General features: G+C 43.7%; 1 long non-coding RNA gene across 3 annotated transcripts; it reads right to left on the bottom strand.

Annotated features, from left to right (window-relative positions):
* Nucleotides 1-964: 964 nt before the first annotated feature.
* On the bottom strand, nt 965-19,332 carry LOC135103014 (uncharacterized). 3 transcript variants are annotated; one of them, XR_010269889.1, is made up of 4 exons: nt 18,878-19,332; nt 7,778-8,017; nt 4,974-5,160; nt 965-3,466 (listed from the first exon to the last, which is right to left on the bottom strand). It is a non-coding gene; the product is annotated as an uncharacterized LOC135103014 (long non-coding RNA). The 3 variants fall into 3 exon arrangements; XR_010269888.1 differs by lacking the exon at nt 965-3,466 and having other exon boundaries at nt 4,844-5,160; nt 18,878-19,331; XR_010269887.1 differs by lacking the exons at nt 965-3,466; nt 4,974-5,160; nt 7,778-8,017 and adding an exon at nt 16,402-18,610.
* Nucleotides 19,333-20,672: the final 1,340 nt, after the last annotated feature.

Here is a 20,672-nt window from a genome sequence, read left to right as displayed (position 1 = left end):
TCTTCGTCTTTCCTCGTTTTCGTTCTTGTTCTTGCTATTCCTCTCATGCACATTCATTACTTATACGTTCATTATTATTTGTTGTTATTATTGCCATTATTTTTCTTTATTTTCTCCTCTTCCCCTCCAGGCAACACAGCATTCTGAATACGTCCCCACATTCCCCGCGCGGTGCGAAAGACGAGAAAGAGGTAAAAATGACAGAGGGCTGACAACACTTCCCAGGGAACTTTTACCTCCGCGACACATGAAGAGAAGCATTAGAGCCATCTATTCAATTTCAACTTGTATTGTCATCATTTTTTTCCTTTTCCTTTTACTTTCTGACTCTTTCACGAATAGCTCTCAGCAACTAATGGACGAGGGAACATTTTGATATGACCGCCTACAAAGATCAATAGAAATGTAAACAAACACATATATTAAGCAAATACATGAATGGTATTAGCATGATAAAATGACAGCGCATGAACGTTTAATCAGTTTTCATCATAACAGTCATCATCACACCGCTACATTACTATCACTACTACACTATAACAACAGGTTCACAGGTCATCTTCACAATACCACACCATTACTCTCACCACAATGCCACACCACGACACAGTAGTAGTAGTAGTAGTAGTAGTAGTAGTAGTAGTAGTAGTAGTAGTAGTAGTAGTAGTAGCAGTAGTAGTGGTAGTAGCAGCAGTAATAGTAAAGCAAAAGTTATAAGTAATGGAATAAAGTAGTTGTAGTAGTAGTAGTAGTAGTAGTAGTAGTAATAGTAGTAGTAGTAGTAGTAGTAGTAGTAGTAGTAGTAGTAGTAGTAGCAGTAGACGTGGTAGTAACAGCAGCACTAGTATTAGTAGTAGTAATAACAGCAGCAGTTACATCATTCCTTCAAACGAGACAAAATTCCCACCTGCAGAAACAAGCCCCCGCCTCCACCACCACCACCACCACCACCACCTTCCCTTCATCCCAGCTTTCCGTTCCATTCAACAATCTAAACAATAAAACCATCACATGAAAACCAATGTGTTCAATTCCCTTCCCCACAACGAAAGAAACTACACCGTAACTCTTGGCTCGGATGTCCTGGTGGCATTATTAGCGTCCGTCACGGTCCGGACACACGGTGGACCATTAGGGGGTGAGTAATGGCAATTGGAAATCGAGTGATACATTTCCGAACTCATTTAAAGAAAAAGGATGGTATATTGGCCAAAAATGGAGCAAGACGGAGAGACCCACAGACTGCAACAAGGAAGCGTCTCCGAAGATAGAGAGAGAAATAAAGAAAAGGGAAAAATTGTTGTATTTTGGTGAAATTACAAGTAAAATAAAATCTGGAAATTATGAAGATTTTAATAAAGTCAAGGAATTCTAGTAAGAGTGTAAAAAATATCGAAGTTTCAACTAAAGTAGCAAGTTTATCTACAGGTGTCAACGAAAGTGACGTGCAGGTAAATGCGAAGAGGGCTAAGTAGGCAGGTGAGAACAGGTAGGAGAATTAAAGGGAAGACGCCGCAAAGAAGGGAAGGGAGGTACGACTCAGTTGAAAAAAAAAAAAAAATATGTCAGGAAAGAAAGAAAACCGTGACATCCATCAAGTCACAGGGTACGAACTGGAACTGCTGGCTGTGGAAGGATCTGATAAACTTAATTAGGGAGACAACTCATTTTCATCAAAAGCATAAAAACCAGCAGGAACAACAACACTCCCTCTCCCCTTTCTATCACTCGGCCGTGCTCCTGAAGGGACAAAGAGGTCTAGACACGCTACGCCCGTCCCTCCAACACCACCACCATTCCCGCCTTTGTCACCGCCGCCGCCGTCGTACCCTGCTGTCCACGTGATCGTCTACCTTTACCTTAATTGCCAGCCATCAGCCAGTAGTCCAGGCCGTACATGTGCTGTGCGTGGGTGTCGTTAAGTAATCATGGTTTGTGTGGGTGTGTGGTGTAGGGTTAAGGGAGAATGCTTTGTGTGTGTGTGTGTGTGTGTGTGTGTGTGTGTGTGTGTGTGTGTGTGTGTGTGTGTGTGTGTGTGTGTGTGTGTGTGTGTGTGTGTGTGTGTGTGTGTGAAATGAACTGAGTTGAATCATATGAGAGAGAGAGAGAGAGAGAGAGAGAGAGAGAGAGAGAGAGAGAGAGAGAGAGAGAGAGAGAGAGAGAGAGAGAGAGAGAGAGAGAGAGAGAGAGAGAGAGAGAGAGAGAGAGAGAGAGAGAATTACAGGAAACCTTTCTTCAGACTGTCAAAACATTGTATTCTGGAAACTCGTATATGGAGTTCCCTTGTCCCTCTTAGACTGCAGTTTCTGAAGTATTTTGTTTCTACACGTTCCTCTACAACTTAAGGTTCCGTGCTGACAAGACCTTCTCAAGTATTTACCTCATGCTACTGTCAGCCACAGTTCAACAGATAGATTAGATAGATAGATAGATAGATAGATAGATAAATAGATGGCTGTTGGAGAGAGGGAGTGATCCGCCGTGGCGCACCTATCACGTATTAGCAATGACACGTTACAAATATCCTTCCATGAATCACAATATAAACAATTTCGCTTGCCGTATATCTGGAACACACGAAAATTTACCCATATGTTTTAATACACTAGTTACCTTGACGTCATCACAGACATCACAGGCGGGGGAGTCTATTAACACACTCATTTGCTGAATCTCCATACCAGGCTAACCATCAATTATTGGTATGCAGCAAAAATGTATTCAGTGTGATTACTCAACTTAAATGTTAACTGATATGTGCTATGGTTAAGTCAATTCCTGTACTTTAAGATTGGCCCTGGAAAGAATTTACGAAGACCTGCGGAGACAAAACGAGGATTTTGGCCCCACAAAATCAAGATATATCTGTGGCACTCCACGGCCAATTACCTGTCCCCGTTCCGGTCCCTATTACCGCTTTGTAGCAACGTACCCTCGCTACCACAGAGGGTGAAAAAAAAAAAAAAACCTTCCTCTTCCCACGTTCTCTGTTCCAATACACACACCCACACCCACACACACACACACATACCACCGTAACATAGCAAATAGCGAGAAAACTTCAAAATTATACGGATTTCAAGTGTGGAGATCAGCCTGTGTTTACCGACAAACATTTGCACCTTATTTACTGTACTCCGTTCACTTCACGCCCAGGAGGACAAAGTAGACGCAACCACACAGATACACTGAAAATTGATATCCACCTGCTGCAAAATAGAGTGCGTGCATCATACGAGAGAGAGAGAGAGAGAGAGAGAGAGAGAGAGAGAGAGAGAGAGAGAGAGAGAGAGAGAGAGAGAGAGAGAGAGAGAGAGAGAGAGAGAGAGAGAGAGAGGAAATGAGGGGAGAGGGGCAGGAGGGGAAGGAATGGAGAGCCGAGGAAGGCGGAGCGGTCTTGATCTTGATCTTGATGGTACAGATGGCACAGGATCTCTCCTGAGCCAGGCCTTTGGATCGGCAACTCCTGTAGAAGGGAAAAAAAAAGAGAAACGAACAGCATCCTCTATCCTAATTGTTCATACACCTGGCACGCCACATTCTCTCCAGAAACTCTTTCACCGCCTCAATCAACCTTTCATACCTCGGGGCCTCTTTCTCCTTGTACCATTCCAGGGTCTTCTTTCTTTCCATTTCATTCTTCCATTCGTTCAGTCCCACACATTTCACTTCTTTGTCTATCTCATTCTTCCATTTTCTCACATCCCATTCGGCTCCCACTCTGCCTCCTCTTGTTACCACCCATTCACGCTCATTTTGATTCCTCCCAGCCATTCTTATCGCCCACACAACTTGCAATCCATTCCTGTCTGTCGTTCTCATGCATCTCTTCCTCCATTTGCTTCCACTTTCATTCCACAGGTACACCTTCCTTGCTATTCTTGCATCATCCATTCTCTCAAGCCTAATCTTGTACCTTAGTGTGGCTTTTGTGAGTCTTTCTCTAAAGGTGCTCCATCCCATGTCACCTCTCAAGGCTTCAACTGCTGTGCACCTCGGCGCACTCAGTGCCATCCTTGCTACTCTATTCTGGCCCACTTCTAACTTATCAATTTCACTTTCATTCCATGCAATCACATCCATACCATACATTATACATGGCACAGCCACACTCTTCCACACTTCTCTCAACACATCATACTTACTTACTCTCATTCTTGCCGCGCTTCCCAATCGACCTACCCACTGGTTTACCATACTTATCTTTTCATTCTTTGCCTTTGCACACCCACTAGGACTCATCCACATCCCTAAGTACTTGTATTATTGCACCTGTCTCAACTCATTCTCTCTAAGTCTCCATACCACATTACTTTCATCCTCTGACCTATTCACAATCATTACTTTGCTTTTCTCACTGCTAAACCTTACTCCAAAGTCTTTACCATAGCCATCCACTAAATCCAACAAACTTTGAAGCTCATCTGCCGATTCACTCATAACAACTACGTCATCTGCATAAAGGAGCACACATACTTCATCATTCCCCACACTTACCCCTACATTCATTCTTCTCATCCTGGCTGCTAGCTCCTCTGTAAACAGGCTAAAAAGGGTTGATGACAATATACAGCGCGGTTAATGTTACACAAGTATACCGTGATATAATGTCTTCAAAATAATAAACTGAACTAGAAAAATAAAGTGTCCTTCACCATTGTGTGGTTGTTAGCTAGTTGAGTGAACGAGCTAGGCTTCAGTCATAAGTGTTAAGTTGAAGTGCGCGGCCTGGCGCCGGGAGATCACCTACCTCCAGCCTTCTGTTCACACCTTCTGTGAATAAACACCTGCACTGTTACCTGCGTTTCCTGTGCCCCTGCTGGTCAAGAGTCGAACAACCATCAAGTGTAATTCTATTGAACGAAGGCAGAGTGTTTGCAATAAGATAAAAATAACTATAAATGAGTTGCCTTTGATCTGACCGGAGGTGTTGTAGTTCCCGCCAAGACAACGGTCACCTGAACAACACTGACCTGCTCTGTGTATGTTGGTTGGTGCCCAGTGGAAGTTGACCACCACCCGCCTCAATGCAGAGGTCAAGTCGCTGCAACACGGAGGGTCTGTTTCTCCACAGCACGTCTAGAATATTCTCGGTGCGTCCTGGAGTGTATCTCGCGTATTTTCTGTTCCACTCATGTTCATCTGATCCTTCACCCACACCTTGAAAACCAAACACGTACACACTCACAATAAATCCAAGTACTCCATGTCATTGTACGTACAAGGCACTGCTCACTAATTTTTCTCTCCTAAAAGAACACAAGAGTCCAGCCGTCTCACACTCAGGTCCCACCGTGCTCTAACTGAAGTTTTGGCGCCTTTCTTGACGTCACGTTTTCCCCTGGCGGAGTGATACATACATGACAATGAAACGGCACTATGTCACATGTAATTTCATTCATAAATGTAACCGTGCGAGTACACATCTCCAGTAATGTATCAGTAGTTTTAGTGGATTAGTAAACAGTATTGTATTGATTGAAAACTAGGAATCAAGGCATACTTTAAATATAATTGCATGTAGTACCAACACTTCCGAGCTGCCATTGCCCCTCCCTCTGTCCCTCCCTCCTTCCCTTGTGCACACCCCTTCCATCTCACCTTCTCACTCCCCTTCTTTCAGTTTCGTTCCGTGCTCCGTCATTATGCGTGTGTCAGGATACGTCTGTGGAGTGATTCTTCTACCGTAAGACATTCTTTTACATATGAGAGCATGTAGCAACTTGTTAACCCACTCTCTCTCTCTCTCTCTCTCTCTCTCTCTCTCTCTCTCTCTCTCTCTCTCTCTATGATGCCTGACTGACGGGCTTACTGACAGTGACGGACGGATATAGGTGGAAAGCTCCGTAAAGGTCATAGCTCACTGCAAATAACTCCGGCCCTTCCTTTCCCTCGGGTAGCAGCCAATCCCAGTGCCTGCTATTCCCTAAAAACTTCTGTATTTTTCGACACAATTTCAATGTGGTCATTTTTCTTACTCCATGTACGTCCTTCTAATAACACTGAAGTCACCAACACAAGGTTATACGTAACTATTTTCCCCCTCCGCGTATCCTTATTTTTCATACACGCTTACACACATACACACACACAGGTATAAAATAATTAAACTGAACATCATAACTAAACGTGAATGAAATAGAATATATGAATAACGTGAACGTGAGAACAAAAGAACAAAAGGAAGGACAAGTAACAAAAATAGAGCAAGGAGACAATGGAGGACAAAGGGAAAAAAACAAGGGAAAACAAGAAATTATGAGGACAGAGGAGAAGAACAAAGAAACAAGATAAGATAAAGCAAACAAGGATGCAAGAGGACAAAAATGGAGGTGGGACTAGAAAAACAAGTAGAGAATGGACACAAGGAGGACAAGAGAACACAAGAGGTGATATGAAGAGAAAAAACAAAGAAAACAAATGAACGCAAGAGGAACCAGGAACAAGGAGAAAAGAAGACACATGAGAATACAAGAAAGCACAAATAAAACAAAGGAACACAAGGAGGAAAGGAGGAGGAAGTGGATATAAGAAAAAGAGGAAATACAGGTAAAACAAGAGTAACCCTGAAACAAGGACAAAAAAAGAAAAACATGAGAATACAAAAGAACACAAAAGAAGGGGGATACAAGGAGGAAACGAGAAGGGAAAGTGGGCACAAAGGGGAAACGAGGAGGACAAGTGGGCACAAAGGGGAAATAAAGAGCACAAAAGAACAACGAGGTGAGCCACAGACCAAGTTGGATAAGGCCTCGTCATGTCCTGGGTTCATATTTGTCATCTTTGTCGTCTTCCTGTCCACGTATTTTCCCGTTATAACCGATTCCTCCCGATTTTTCTATTGCAAAATCGACTGCAGTTTTATTTTTTACATTATTTTGATGTTTTCTTTTCCTATATCCACTGTTATTCTATTTTTTTCCATTATTTTCATTTTCGCTGGTTTTTGGCAGGAGGGGAGAACAGAAAGAATCGTCTCTCCATTTTTCTTCTCTTTTCTGTTTGTATTTTTTACTTTTATAGTTCACTTTTCCTTCCTTCCATTGGCAGTCTCGTTTTTTTCTCTCTCTTGGACTTATTCAATTCAAGTGATTTCATTGTCAAACCAAATTACCTCCTCGTTATTCCCATTCTTTCCTCCTCCTCGTCCTCGCCCTTGTTCTCTTCGTCCTCTTCCACGAAAGCATTCTCTCTCTCTCTCTCTCTCTCTCTCTCTCTCTCTCTCTCTCTCTCTCTCTCTCTCTCTCTCTCTCTCTCTCTCTCTCTCTCTCACACACACACACACACACACACAAATCTGTAAAAAGCCCGTGATCAGCCATCCATCACAGCACCAGTTTTTGCCACAAGAGGTGAGATAAGAAACCAATCCCCACACGGATCCCATGAAAACTTTACAGCTTGTGTATGACGAACGGCTACACACACACACACACACACACACACACACACACACGCACATTTTTGGTCTCGAATTCCCTCGCGTTCAGGGCAGGGTTGTTTTCCATACCACATTACGTTCGTGCATCATAAAATAAGGTCCTTTGTCATTCAAATCTCTAAAACAACACCTGTAATTCCTACAACATCGCCGGAACTTCAAAACAAAAAGCAAAACAGAAAAGAACACAATGAAAAAATACGATTTCATTTACATTCCGTGTGAAGAGCGCAACTTTTACAGACATTTTTAAATAATTCCTCTTTTCTTCTTTCCTCTTTTCAAAGTTGCGGGGAAATTCGGCTCTATAAAAGAACAAACGTGTTTGCTACTCACTGGGCTAGCTGAGGCTTGATCCTGGAGGTGGTGGGAGGGGGCGGAAGGGGCGGGGCCGGGTGTGTGGAGCGGGGTCTGCGGGGCAGGGTGTCTGAAATGGCGGGGGCGAGGGGTCGTGAGAGAAAGGAGGATCATGGCTCTCTGAACTCAATCCTTGGCCTCAGCACCGCCGCAGCCGCCCGCCAGCGCCAGCCAGACGCCCACCAGCTCCACCCACGCACCCTCGCTTCGGAAGTGCTTCTTGGAAAGACAAATAAAACATCCGTCAGTAAAAACTAATACTTGAAAAAGGGATTTGCACAAATCTTTTTTTCTTTACATTCTTTCTGTTCGAGTACCGCGGATGTTGCTGAACTTTACAGACACTCAATTTATGCTCCCACTCTTAAAAACAAAACTGAGAAAGCAAGGGAAAGAGGAATTACGTCATTTTTTTCTTTTTTCTTTATTTTCTATGAGAGAGACTATACTTAGAAAACGCTCTGAAAATCTACACTTCCTTAACCATCACTTTTTGTTTTCACTCTGGAAACTTTGACGATGAAATTAAGTCCCCCCTCACCTCTACGTTACCGACCGAGTTTTGCTTTCCTTTCTGTTTTGTATCACTTTTCTCCGTCCAGTTTTCTCCCTCCCCCCATCACCAAGTAAAAAGGCATTCAACTCTTACAAATAAAGACTATTCCCAAAAGTTAGTCCAGCTCAGATGCGATAACTGGTCTCTTTCTCTCTCCTCGTTCTCGTCGCTAGCAACTTCTCTTTCTCTTTCTTGTTTCCTTCCTTCCTTCCTACCATCCTCTTTCCTTCCCTCCGCCAACACGGTGTTTGCCATTTCCTCTATCACAAAAATAATAACAAAAAGCCTAACATCAAATTGACTGAGAGGGACCCCATCAAATCATTAGCAACCTCCTATTCCTCCTCCTCCTTCTCCTCCTCCTCCTCCTCCTGTCTTCCCTTTCCTCGCCAAACACCCACAGACTCCTCCACTGCTGTCACCACCACGCCCACACCCACCACCAACAAAGCGCTCACGAATGCTAAGCTTGTCTGTTCCTCTTCCTCTTGCTGTTAATTCCAAAAGGTCACGCATTATTATAATTTTCTTCTCTTTATTTTGTGTAACGTCCATCATCATTATTATCATTATTATTATTTTTACAGCATCACTTTTTTTTAATTAGGATTTTTCGTCCGTCTTTCTTTTCCTTTTCCTTCAGGTACTCATCCTTTTCCCCTTCCTCTTCTTCCTCTATATCCTCCTCCTTCTCCTCTTATACCTCCTCCTCTTCCTCCTCCTCCTCCTCCTCCTCCTCCTCCTCCTCCTCTTCCTCTTCCTCCTCCTCCTCCTCCTCCTCCTCCTCCTCCTCCTCCTCCCTACTTGTACCCTGGCAGGAAGGTTCGCCTTGATGGGTTAATTGTTCCCAGATTTTATTGAAATATCTTGTTCTCTTTTCCTTTTCTTCTTTTCTTCATTTTTAAAAGCATCGTTCCCCTCTCATCCTTTTTCTTATCACATTATTTTTTTCTCTTCTTCATCTCTTTCTATTTTTAGTCTCTCATCGACATGGTTCCCGATTTCCTCTTTTTTCATCTTTTTTTTTTTTTTCGTCCTCCTCCTACCCCTTCGTTTCATCTCCATGCTGCCTCCTTCTTTCTACTTCACTACCTCCTCCTCCTCCTCCATCACCACAACCACCTCTTCCTCCTCCTCCTCCTCCTCCTCCTACTCATTCACCACCCCCCCATCTTTCCTCTCGATGCTTCCTCCTTCTTTCTTCTCCTCCATCACCATCTCCTCCTCCGTCTCCTCCTCCTCCTCCTCCTGCTCCCCCTCCTCCTCCAATTCGGTTCTTTCTACCTCTCGTACCCTTCAATAATATTTTCCGCCATTACCGTCTTCCACTTCAAGCTTCTCTGTGGAATGTTCTAATCATAAACTTTCCTTCGTGAAAAAAAAAATTTTGCGTGCTTTATTTTTCGTACTCCATTCTTAATATCAACGTCCTGTGTTCACGACTGATATGTGATCGAATTCTCTCTCTCTCTCTCTCTCTCTCTCTCTCTCTCTCTCTCTCTCTCTCTCTCTCTCTCTCTCTCTCTCTCTCTTTCTCTCCACCGGAAATGGGTTCGGTGGGTCTGTCTGCGAGAGAGAGAGAGAGAGAGAGAGAGAGAGAGAGAGAGAGAGAGAGAGAGAGAGAGAGAGAGAGAGAGAGAGAGAGAGAGAGAGGGAGGGAGGGAGGGAGGAGAGAGAGAGAGAGAGAGAGAGAGAGAGAGAGAGAGAGAGAGAGAGAGAGAGAGAGAGAGAGAGAGAGAGAGAGAGAGAGAGAGAGAGAGAGAGAGAGGGAGGGAGGGAGGGAGGGAGGGAGGGAGGGAGAGAGAGGGAGGGAGAGAGGGAGGGAGGGAGAGAGAGAGAGAGAGAGAGAGAGAGAGAGAGAGAGAGAGAGAGAGAGAGAGAGAGAGAGAGAGAGAGAGAGAGAGAGAGAGAGAGAGAGAGAGAGACTCAGCTACTTCATAATTTACGTAAAAAATTCAATTTCACTTTACAAGAGCTCTTCATCCTAACTCTGCCGCCCTCACCCACCCCACCCCCACCCACACACACACACACACACACACACACACACACACACACACACCATTCTCCCTCTCTTTTACTGTGACATTTCTGAACCAGCTCCAGTAACCTTTGGCAGAACAGACCCGTGCAACAAACACTTGACAAGAGAACACAAACTCTCACCACATAAATTCTAACTTTTTTTTCTCCCCACTTCTGTTCCGGGAAAGCACTCGAGCTATAGAGAGAGGCAGGTGAAGGCGGACAATTGCTCGCTCGCTCGCTCTCTCTCTCTCTCTCTCACACACACACACACACACACACACACACACACACACACACAATCATATTACGTACCAGGCCAATTTGGTTCCTAGTTGTCTTCCAGCATCTTCCTCTCTCTCTCTCTCTCTCTCTCTCTCTCTCTCTCTCTCTCTCTCTCTCTCTCTCTCTCTCTCTCTCTCTCTCTCTCTCTCAAAAAACAGGATAAAGTTGTTGATTTTCTTGCAACCTCACGTCTTCTTGACCACTTCTCTCCTTTCTTTTTCTTTCCACCCTCCCTGTCTCCCCTTTCTACCTTTTTCTACCTTCGCTTCTCCTCTTCCTCCTACTCCTTCACCATTTGAATCTACCAATATAAACATTATTCTGGAGAGGCAAAGGGTTGTTTTATCAGGGCTGACTTAGGCAAAAACAAATAACATTCCCTTTTTTGTTCTGGAGATTGAAACGCTATTACAAGGCCTTCAGATTTCGCCTCTCCTTCACAAACTTGCTGCGCACTCTCGGACTCGCAACGTCAATTTGCCCTGATTCCCTTGCGCCTGTTGTGAATTAAGAAGCTGATTGGACTGGGCCATTTAATCATTTTTCATCGGATCGGATCGCCTTTTCCTCTTTTTATCTTCCTTCCACCTTTTTTCCCCTTTTCTCTTTTTTTTTACCTTGCTTTCCCTTTCTTTTTTTCCTCTATTTCTCTTCTTTTAGGTCTTACACTTCCTTTCTTTCTCTATTTTTCTCACCCTCCATTCTTTCTTTTTTTCCCACAGGTTGAACAGATGGAGGTATTGGGGGGTGTCGGAAAGTAATGAGGAAGGTTGGGGGATGAATGATGCTGCACCCCACGCTGGACAGATGGAGGGGAATAAGGGATGCGGGATTGTAGTTTGCAAGGTTAGGGGATGAGTGATGCTACACCCCAGGCTGGACAGATGGATGAGTAGGAGCGTTTGGGAAGGTAGTGTAGCTGCGGGATGAGTGATGCTGCACCCCAGGTTAGCGAGATGGAGATGTAGGGGGAGTGCGGGAAGGTAGTATGGGGGAGTTAGGAGATGAGTGATGCTGCACCACTGGCTGGACAGATGAAAGCGTAGGGGAGGTGCGGCAAGGTAGTGTAGTGGGGTTGGGAGGAGAGTGATGTTGCAACCCATGCTGGACTGAATGAGGTGTAGGGGGTGCGGGAAGGTAGTGTGGTGGGTTGGCGGATGGGTGATGCTGCACTTCAGGCTGGGCAGATGGAGGTGTAGTGGCGGTGCGGGAAGTTTGTGTAGGGGCTTGGGGTATGAGTGATGCTACACCTCTGGCTGGACAAATGGAGGTGTAAGGGGGGATAAGGGAAGGTAATGTTGGGTTTGTGGTATGAGTGACGCTACACCTCAGGCTGGACAGATGGAGGTATACGAGGGATGCGGGAAGGTAGTGTGCAGGGTTGAGGGATGAGTGATGCTGCAGCCGAGGCTGGATGGATGGTTTATATTCATTTCATTCCCGAGAGAAGAGAGGCACCGCCATGCACGCTTCCATCCATCAATCATGCCTGCGTCTTTGCCACGTTTTCCTGCAACGCTCAGTACTTTTCCTTGTTTCCTTGAGCCTCCCTCAGTTTCCCTCTTCAACATCCATTGCACAACATCAACAGCTGCAGCAAGAAACAGCCCTCCCTTTTTTTTCTTTGTTTTTACTTGACTTATGTGCGTTGGAAAAAAAAATATTCCGTCATCTTGTCGCAGACTGCCCTTGTCCTTTGTCTGGTGGTGATGGTGGTGGTGGTGGTGAGTGGAGTAGCGGTGTGTGGGATGGACTGTTGAGAAGAGGAGAAAGAGGAGGAGAGGAAGGAGAAAAGATCAGGAAAAGAAGGAGACGCTGCTGAAGAGGAAGAGAAAGGAGAAGGAGGAGGAGGAAAAGGATGAAAATCTCAAGAAGAAAAAAGATGACTCGCAGTAGGAAGATGATGATAAAAAGCTGAAGAAGAGAAGCTGAGGAGGAGGGAGAGGAGTTGTTTTAAGTCAGCGCTTCTTAATCTCTCCTGCCCTCAGCACCCCAGCACGTGAGCAAAGACAACCCAGCATCCTCGGGAGTCACGCGTGGGTCTGTCAGCACACACTACTATTCGGGTACGAAGGCCAAGTTTGCTGCAGCATTGCCAAAAAAAAAAAAGAAAATACTGGTTTATTATTTGTTTTGTGCATCGACCGTCTACGCAAAAAGTGAGAGAGAGAGAGAGAGAGAGAGAGAGAGAGAGAGAGAGAGAGAGAGAGAGAGAGAGAGAGAGAGAGAGAGAGAGAGAGAGAGAGAGAGAGAGAGAGAATCTTGACTCGTCCAATAATCTAATAAAGAAAAAATAAAACGTTAAACGAAATGATTATTATGATTATGATAATGATATCTGTATTGTTGATCATAGCAAAACAAATTAACTGAAGACTTCATTAGTATACAAAAACCAATACGATTAAAAATAGAGTATATTGATAGTATAATGAGAAAAGTATCTTGCTGAAACGACACCTTATGCTAATCCTAATACGCCACACTGTACTTGAGTCAAATATATTCCCAACGTCATTCCCAGCATCTCTGAAATCCATCTCGGAATTTCTGAAGATGCTAACACAAGTCAAAGCACAAAGAGGCGGCAGGGTGAGAGACGAGAAGGTGGAGGAAGATGTTGGTGCAAGATGGAGAGGAGATAAAAAAACAAAAATGAAGCGGTAGAAGGAAGGAAGGAAGGAGGGCGGCGCGGAGGAATGCCACGACCGAGCCGTATTGTGGTGAAGAGAAAAGTTGAGGTGGAGACGAGGATAAAAACACAAATACACGCACAACTGTGACGAGGGCATGGAAGCACCCGAGTCTCTATCGAAGCACGAAAGAGGCGTGACATTCATCATAATACTGATAACGTATGAAACTTGACACTTGCTCAGGGAACTTACGTAATATTCTCTCAAAAAGTTAACACACTGATATGATAAGAAAAGTTTTTTAAACTTCCCTAACTTCTGCTATGGCACATTCCCTTCCTCTCTCTCCTCCATCTAGACTGCCTTTTCTCCCTTACTCGCTGCGTGTTCCCATTCACCCTAATGCCTCTAGAGGAGTCCACTGGAGGAGCAGCAGGAACAGAATTACTCGTAAAAAAAAAAAAGCGCATTAAGTGTCTTTAATTTCCCGAAGGACTCTCAAGCTCTTAGGTCACAGATTATATGGACAGTTTTAGTTCAGCCCATAACTATCCAGCGGGACCACTACCTCCTAGCAGCTCAATGGTCGATACATCACGTCGCCCTCATTCCAGACACGAGACAATCCTGGGCTTTACAGACAAGGTGAGTATTAAGGCAGACTTTGTTTCGAGGATAATCGCCCGAAGGATTTTTGTCACCAATAAAATGAAATATTGAGGAAGTGCTTAAGTTTTTCTCTCTCTCCAACTGCTCACCTTTGTCGCTTTTGTTTCTCGTCCACGTTGTCTAAGCCCTTGATTCTCCGTTAAGTTTCTTCTTCCCCTCTATAAACACAGCATTGTGGAGGACCCTTTAATTTTATGAGCTTCCTCCTCTCACTGTCTGCTTCCCTCAGAGTACGCACGACTCGCCCGAGAAAACTTCCTTTGTTGCTCTATAATTAGGAGACACGGCACCAAGTTGTTCACGTTTATTAACTTTGTCTATGAGTATATCCTTAACTCTCTCTCTCTCTCTCTCTCTCTCTCTCTCTCTCTCTCTCTCTCTCTCTCTCTCTCTCTCTCTCTCTCTCTCTCTCTCTCCTATGCACGTAAATATTGTTAATTGCTGCCGAGAAATAGTTCGCTGTACAGGAATTCTGCATCTTGTGCGACCACTTAAGTCCCTTCATGAAGTTTATAGCCCGTGACTACTTCATCCCTGGAATTCGCTAAAGCATTCTGAATTCACATTGTACCCCTTGACATTAATATTAACGTACATTCATACGACCAGAAAGAGACATAAGTGAATACTGATTTTAGCACCATTAAAATCCGTCACTTTACGAAAACGAAACCGTAGAGGAGCAAGAGTTAAATTACTTCCTGAACACACCTAATACTCCTCCCTTTAAGAGGAATATGTAGTTACAATACGAATATGTATTGACCCTAACGCCACTAGAGGCCGCTACTTCACAAAAAAAAAAAAAAAAAAAGAATAAAATAATAATCTTAAAGAAACAAGAGTCAAATTACTTCCTGAACGCACCTAATACTCCTCCCGTGAAGAGTTATAGTCACTGGAAGAAGGGAGAACAGAGGGAGGCGGACCATGTAGGAGATTAAATAGTTATGCAGCAAGGGAAGGGGACATGATGGGAAGAGCAGGCTTGCAATTTATGCCATTTAATAATGTCGTGATTGCAGACTCTTGAGCGTGACATGTTCTCCATACAGGGGAGAATACGGCCCATGTGAAGGGTCAACATCTGGGTAAAAGAGATAGATTACTAATGCTTATCTTGCGACGCCTGACTTCTCCATGAATGAGGAATCTGTGAAGGGTCATCAGTTACGTGTTTCCAGACAAGGTGCTCTGAGTGAAGGTGGTGCAGTGTTGGCTGTACCGCGCTCTTCATTTGTAAGGGGAGTTTTTTTTCGTTTTGTAGTCATGAAGAAGAAAGGAAGAATAAGATGATGGAAACGGAGAAGAGTGAGAACAAGAGGAAGAAAAAAAAAGAACAAAAAGGAGTGTAGCAACAGCAACAGCAGCAGCAGCAACAACAACAACAACATGATGATGGTGATGATGATGATAATAATAATAATAATAATAATAATAATAATAATAATAATAATAATAATAATAATAATGATAATAATAATGATGACCCTTAATCAGCATTACTGAGAGATGACATGAAGCATCAACAGGAATGAACACCACCGGAAACTGGCGCTAACAGAATACTTCGACTTAATTAGAGAAGGCAAACGAAGGGAAAAAAATATCAGTATATAACTCAGGGAACTTTAGCACAGAGGCATAATTAGAATCCGTACATGTGCCGTAACAACTTTCCTCTTTCACAAACTTTTGAATATATTAAGAAATTCTGATGCATTACATTTGTTTTTTTTTTTTTTTTTTTCACAAATGTCCGTAAAAATTATTGTGCATGTATTCTTTTAATACTTTTTTCTTTTCTTTTGCCGATGTGTTTTTCAATAATCTTTCAATTTATATGATAATGCACTCGTGTATTTTTCTTACGTGTTCGCTTGTGTGTGTGTGTGTGTGTGTGTGTGTGTGTGTGTGTGTGTGTGTGTGTGTGTGTTGGAGGGAAGTGGGGGAGAAGGCAAATAAATTATCTCTCTCTCTCTCTCCCTCTCTCTCTCTGAGAGAGAGACGGAGAGAGAGAGAGAGAGAGAGAGAGAGAGAGAGAGAGACGGACTGGCAGGGAGAGGGAGCGTTCAGGCCGCGGCAACGCCAGGTAGCAGCAGGTGGAGTGGATATTGGGCTTACAAAACAAGGAACACACTCCCTTAATGACCCTCCTTAATGACCTGGGCTGAGTTACACATGTGGCGCGAGTTACGTGGCGGCCGCTAGTTAGTGCGGTTTGTGCGTTTATTTGCGAGCATTTGTGCTGCTTAATTTATGTCGATTGGAGGGAAGGCCCGGTGGAAGTGCAGTACATAAGTTAATTAGGTTAATTGAAGCTTAGAAACACGAGGACATGGAGATTCGAAACTCATATTTAATTTCACACATTCAAATTTCGGTTTAACTATAAGGCCGCGTGGGTCTATGGGGCTAAATACAATACTTGGTTCGCTGTTAAGAATTAAAATATCGATCCTGCCTCATGGCAGTTTCTCGATGGGAGAGGTAGATTTCTCTCCTTCCTAGTAGGCGCCATTTAATCTTTCTCTTTACTGTAAAATGACTGTATCCAATTTTCAACACCTATCATCTGCCAGCAGCATGCCTTCAGGGCGCAACAGTGTGTCTCATGTCATTTCATGGAAGTGCTTCAAGACACAGTTAGTTACGGTAGTTAGGCACCCGGCTCTTTGGTAGGCCAGTCACACGACTCGCTGGCCAATTAGCGGGCCTGGCTTAAGTGTCCAGGAGCTGCAAGGGTCAGGCAAGGATGTGAAGGATCTCTCCCCTGAGCTTCACGCGCGCGCAACTTGCCCAGAATATGGTTATTGTTACTGTTATTATTATTATCAGCTTTATTGTCTTTACAATAACAACAACAAGATCATCATCAACAATAACAACAACTACTACTACTACTACTACTACTAACACTACTGCAACTACTAACACTACTACTACTACTACTACTGCTACTACTAACACTACTACTAACAACATTATTACTACTATTAACACTTCTCATACTAATACTAATAACACTACTTCTTCTACTACTATTATTACCACTACTACTAACACTACTACTCTTACTACTGTTACTACTACTACTACTACTACTACTAATCATTCATAAAATAAAATAAAAATGTAATCAGGCTTAATTTTTAACACGATTTCAGGAAAAGAACAAAGAAAGTCACATATTTACACATCATCAGAACAAGATCCTGTATTTTATTTTTTGTGGCTTTCAACGTTAGACTCGGCGCCTCACGAGGAGCACGTGGTTGTCCTCGTGGCCACATTTCAAGCCACAAAACGCTTCCCCACCTCCTGTCTAATTCCCACCTTGATTTCCCTGGACGTGACAAAGCCAATCCTCGCCCATGTAAAAGCACCCTTACTTGGTGCCCAGGTGGTGGCGCGTGTAAGGAAAGTGACATCAGGTATTAATAGCAGCCGAGACTCCTTTACACTGGTGAACACGATGACCTGGAAAGCCTTCATACTCACTCCCAGGAGAGGGAGGAGGAAGTGTCGTCATGCTAGCCTCCCTCCCCACCCAGCACTTTAGTCTATACTCGTAAGGAAGAGTAAGGTACAGATTTAACATAATGCTCGGTTATGCTTCATGGTGGTGTGTGTGGTAAGTACAGTTCCATACAGAGTAACATGCAGTAAATGTATATCTATTTGGAACACAAAAGCAAAGTGTTTAAAGTATCAAAAGAGAAGTGTCTTCGTGTAAAGTTTAATTCATACCATTATAACACTTACGACGCACGACATTCAAAGTCACCACAGCCACCAGCACCACACAAGACAAGGCACCCCTCTAGGTTAAGTAGAATGAATGTTCTTGACTCACACAGACCGTCTGTTAGACTGTCACAAACACATTACCAAAGCGTCTGTCTTCAGAGGGCTCCAGCCGACAACAGATGCAGAACTCTCCTCAAAGCAACACGCTGCTGGCGGCTGAGGTGACAGTGGTGGTGGTGGTGCGCATCAGAGTGTCCAGTCGCCAACCTCATATCATTAAGTCCTCGTGGAATATTCCATTGGGATCCAGGGCAGCGTGTAAAGACACTCGAGTCATGCATGTTGACATACTATTTCCCCTAAGTGAATATGCATAATTCAAGCTGGAAAACTTGAGAGCAAGAGACTCAGTTATCTATGCCTTCATGCAGGCAGCCATCATTCGTCCATAATGGCTCATTTATTATGTTAAATGTCCCGAGTCAACTTACCCTAAGGTTCATAACTAGCTCACAAATTTTTCTTTATGAATTAATTCCGCTTTATTCTATAACCCTATTCAAAATATTGTTCAGTTTATTCTTGCGGTTCTTATAACTGCCCAAATCATTCGAAAGGTTCAGAAGCCACGACTCAGTGAAGCACCGCAGCAGGCGTCTCGAAGCTTTGCGTACGTACAATGGAGGAGGATCTTTGGCACTGCCAGGCGAGGACCAGCTGACCTGCAGCCACGTGAGCGGCAAAGAGGCCACGACGCATTGTGATCTGAGTGAAGCAGGGACTGCTTCATGTGGGCGCAGGAGAACGTGTTCTACCCCCCAACATGTGTGATGTGGTACATGGTCCCCGCCGCATCGCTCCACCGCCTCGAGGCAGGCAGCCAAACCAATACTGTACGATAATCCGAACAAAATATTCAGGGTCTATCCAGGAACGCATCACAACATCACACTCAAACCTTAATATTACAATATCATTACAGAATTATACTAATGTACTCATATCATTACAATCACGATAACCTCATTAACCAGACAACTAGAGAGCATCGTGCAGACACACCCAGCAGCCAAGCAGCCCCAGCTCCCCGATCACTAATACAGGTTTATCATTATGTGGTGAGATAGCTCCTCACATCACCATTACACCGCACCTCACCTTGCCACGGCATCCTGCAGTGTGCGGCGTATGATTCCCTCACCTCGTAAAGTCACCAAGACGCGCCGGGACGCGGATGACACTGGGATATTATAGTGGAGGCTTCACAAAGCACAGAGACACACGAGGCTCCCCGGCTGGTTGAGGGCTCGGTGTATTGTGGGTTATAAACAAATGCAGCGCGTAGGCCTCAATCGCGCGCTCTATTTAAAATCAAGGACTAGACTCCTCTCACGTCTCTACTTGTTTTTTTTTTTTCTTTTTTAACTAATCGCAATATATTTCCTTTTTAAATACCAACGAATCTAGATATTTTAGACAATCAAGTTATAGAATCGTAACCTGTGCTAGCAGTTAGAAGCGGAATATGAAAACTACCTGAGAAAATGTCAAGTGCAGTAATATGAAAGCTGAATAATGATGATACTTGGCTGTGTTTATGTAAGTCACCTTTCTATTCCCTTCAGTCTTCTCATGGAGTTTTCACCACCTACACCTCCACCTCTGTGCCTATCACCTCCACTTCCTACTTCCCTATCATTAAGAACACGACCTCCACGTGTTTTAAAGGCTTACATGTATTTCAGTTTGCATGATTTTCCCTTGTGTTTTCCTGTTTCTCTCATCTGTCTGCTTATCACTGTTTTATTATAATTTATCTTCCAACTTTTTCCTGTCTAGAATAATGTGTGTTGGCTGAAGCGAGTGTGAGTGAAGTGATCGTCTACATGCATAATATTTCAACATAATGAAAAAAATATTCCTTAATAAGAGTGAGTCAGTCAGCGCAATATGAATAGTTATGAAAGATTAGTATCGACCACGCGTCCTAGGAAGGGCAGGGGAGGATATATGCGCGATCTCCTCTCACTGTGTATTTTGCATTATGCCCAGCTTATATATTCATTGCAATCATCAGTCATGTTGATCTGTATCCATCACAATAAGCGAATTCTCAACAAGAACAGCTGATGTAAAAATACGTTGCATAAACATTATATGTTTTGTCCTGAATACACATTGTGATAACTTCAGTTTTAATGCAAGTTCTTCCCCATTAGGACTGCGCGGGTGTCCAGTGTCTAACTTGTCAAACAAAACTTGCAGCAACGCTCTATGGGACATTGCTTTCCCTACAAGGGTCTATACGCATCTTTACACTCCCTCTTTGACTAATGGAAGTGATCATGCTCCTGGTCTCTAACCCTCACACGATGTTAATTGTTTAATGCAAAGGCCAATCTATAGAGAGGTATGGATATGATATTCTCTAAGCATTCTGCTCTCCACTGAAACTTTAATCATGATATTGCATTCTAAGCCCCATCCTGCATACAACACGGCATGATGCTGAAGATTAATGACACCTGATTCACCGCTGACATGTGCATGAAACAGGTGAGTAATGCCCCGCACACCTGCATGTCATAATTATATGACGTTGACGTCAGGAAGGTCCTCCCACCATAATCTAGTTCATGCATGGCAGGATGTAAAAGGACGGGAGCAAACTCACATACAAAACACACCTTCCCACATATATTTCTGACAAGGAGTACGTTCACACTTAAGGGCATAGAAAGCATGGAACTACTTTAAAGTGCAAATTGTACGAAACCGAAAAATTATCGGACCACATACTTGTTAATCAAAATCTACTGCTGCTGCTACTGCTGCTGCTGATGCTGCTGCTGCTGCTGCTGCTACTACTACTACTACTACTACTACTACTATTACTACTACTACTACTACTACTACTACTACTACTACTGTCACTACCACCACCACCACCACC

This window comes from Scylla paramamosain, chromosome 8 (genome assembly GCF_035594125.1).
Source record: "Scylla paramamosain isolate STU-SP2022 chromosome 8, ASM3559412v1, whole genome shotgun sequence".
Classification (NCBI taxonomy): Eukaryota; Metazoa; Arthropoda; class Malacostraca; order Decapoda; family Portunidae; genus Scylla; species Scylla paramamosain.
The sequence above is the reverse complement of the archived record's forward strand: the minus strand, read 5'-3'. Positions and strand labels throughout refer to the sequence as shown.